The sequence below is a fragment of the Ptychodera flava genome, unplaced genomic scaffold, assembly GCF_041260155.1.
Source record: "Ptychodera flava strain L36383 unplaced genomic scaffold, AS_Pfla_20210202 Scaffold_70__1_contigs__length_633064_pilon, whole genome shotgun sequence".
In the NCBI taxonomy this organism is placed as follows: domain Eukaryota; kingdom Metazoa; phylum Hemichordata; class Enteropneusta; family Ptychoderidae; genus Ptychodera; species Ptychodera flava.
Window position 1 is genome coordinate 202,069 of NW_027248392.1, and position 2,961 is coordinate 205,029.

A 2,961-nucleotide genomic window follows, 5' to 3' on the forward strand; every position below is an offset into this window, starting at 1 on the left:
TCAATGTTTCTCCCGTACTCACAAAAACTCCCATTATTCATTCAGAGACCGAACAATTAAATGACACCTTCCCAGGCATATTTCCTTCATGTGTTGTAACCAGATCACAATCAAGAGAAGCACAAAAAGATGAGGCAAATTCCGAGGTGTCTTCGAATTCTAGAGTTTGGCTTGCTGAAACATATTTCAAAGATTTGGACAGTGATGATTGCATATCTAAGAATGATTCTCCAGAGAGTAAGTTTACTCAAACAGCTCTTGTTAAGAAACAAAAGGCTGATCCGGTTTTGAATGATTTGATTCAAAAGGCATTAGTAGAATGTGAAGCTACCGAAGTTCCGGAATGTTTCTATATAAAATCAGGGGTTCTTATGAGAAAATGTAGACCATCTTCTGTTCCTTCTGATGAAGAGTGGTCAGTAAAACATCAAATAGGTGTACCTCCACGCTATCGTCTTGAAATTCTACGACTAGCTCATGAAATTCCTATGGCTGGACACTTTGGCATTAGAAAAACTCAAGCTAGGGTTTTAGCTCACTTCTATTGGCCTAAATTGCATCGTGATGTGGTATAGTATTGCCAAACTTGTCATACCTCTCAAATGTTAGGAAAACCACAGCCATTGATTAAACCAGCTCCACTGATTCCAATCCCAGCATTTGGTGAACCATTCAGTAAGGTTCTTATCGATTGTGTTGGTCCTTTACCAAGAACAAAGTCAGGCCACAAGTAGATTTTGACTGTTTTGGACATGGCAACAAGATTTCCGGAGGCTATTCCCTTGAAAAATACTACTACCAAAGTTGTGGTGGATGCTTTGACACAATTTTTCACCCGGTATGGTTTGCCAAAGGAGGTTCAATCAGATCAAGGATCAAACTTCATGTCAGGTCTATTTCAGGAAGTTATGTGTCACTTGGGGATCAATCAAGTACATTCCTCCGCTTATCATCCTCAATCACAAGGGGCTTTGGAAAGGTATCATCAGACACTCAAAAATATGTTAACAGCGTAATGCATGGAATGCCCAGAGGATTGGGATAAGGGCGTTTTCGTTTGTACTCTTTGCGTTGAGGGATTCTCCAAATGAATTGACATGTTTCACTCCGTTTGAGCTTGTATATGGCCACGAAGTAAGGGGGCCACTAAAATTGATAAAAGAGAGGTTCTTAAGTGAAGATGACGACATTAACCTCCTGGACTATGTTTCAAACTTTAAAGAAAGGCTCACAAAAGCATGTGGCTTAGCCAAAGAACACCTTCAACAATCTCAGCAAACCATGAAAAATAACTATGATAAAGGTAGTCAATTTCGTAAGTTTAAACCAGGTGATAAGGTGCTTGTCTTGTTACCTGTGCCGGGTGAGCCCTTATCTTCAAAATTTCAGGGACCCTACAAGGTTGAAAAGAGGCTCAATAGTGTAAATTATGTTATTAGTACTCCCGATACACGCAAGTTGCGCAGAGTTTGTCACATCAATATGCTCAAACAGTATTTTGAACGCGAAATTGGTCCCAAACCGGCAGTTGGATTAGTTACTGTCACTCAGAGTAGTAGTGATCACAATGCATGTGGCGAAGAGTCAGATATTTTTGATGTAAACATAACAGAGAATGCTCAAGTAAATGGTAAGTTTTCAAAATCCACAGGACTTGCTAATCTGACGACTACGTTGAATTATTTGTCTGAGAGCAAAAGGAGTGATATTGAGCTCATCAAAGATCATGAACACCTGTTTTCAGATACGCCGGGTTGTACATCCCTAACTTCTCATGATGTCGATGTTGGTAATGAAAGTCCTATCAAACAGATACCCTACAGACTTAAACCTTACAAATCTGCAACAGTTCATGAGGAAATACAGTATATGTTAGACCATGACCTCATAGAGCCTAGTGAAAGTAGCTGAGGCTCCCCTGTGGTTCTTGTGCCCAAATCAGACGATTCAATCAGATTTTGTATTGACTATCGCAAGGTAATTTCTGTAACTCGCACAGATTCCTATCCAATTCCAAGAATTGATGACTGTATTGACAAAATTGGAAAAGCTAAGTATGTAACAAAAATTGATCTGTTAAAAGGTTATTGGCAGGTACCACTGACCAAAAGGGCACGAGAAATATCGGCTTTCATTACTCCAAGGGGTTTATATCAATTTAAAGTCATTCCCCTTGGAATGAAAAATGCCCCGGCTACCTTTCAAAGGTTAATGAACAAGGTCACAGTAGTGTATTGTGTAGTGTACCTTGACGACATCCTGGTGTTCAGTGAAACATGGGAAGACCATTTAGCCCATTTAAGAAGTGTATTTGAACGACTTGGTCAAGCCAACCTGGTAATCAATCTTGCAAAGAGTGAATTTGCGAAAGCTAGAGTTGTTTTTCTTGGTCATGTCATAGGTCAAGGTCAAGTGTCACCAAGGCAGGCAAAAGTTCAAGTCATTGAAAAGTTTCCGACACCGACAAGCAAGAGAGAATTGCTCCACTTCCTTGGAATGTTGGGTTTCTATACAAAATTTATTGCAAATTATAGTACCATTGTTGTGCCTCTAACAAACCTGCTCAAAAGAATGTGAAATATGAATGGTCTGATTCTTGTCAAACTGCATTTGACAAGATAAAAGCAGTTTTAGTGAATGATCTTGTGTTGTTGGCGCCAGATTTTTGTAAACCATTTAAATTGGCTATCGATGCCAGTGACGTCGGGATTGGCGCAGTATTACTTCAGGATGCTGATTCAGGAATTGAAAAGCCTGTCAGTTACTTTTCAAGAAAGTTGAATAACCATCAGAGAGTGTACTCCACGATTGAGAAAGAGGCTTTAAGCCTGGTATCCGCCCTTTAACACTTTAAAATCTACGTAACAAATGGCGTAGGTGGTATCACTGTGTACACTGATCACAATCCGCTACTGTTCCTGAATACATTTAAAACGAAGAGTAATTGGTTGTTTCTCAGGA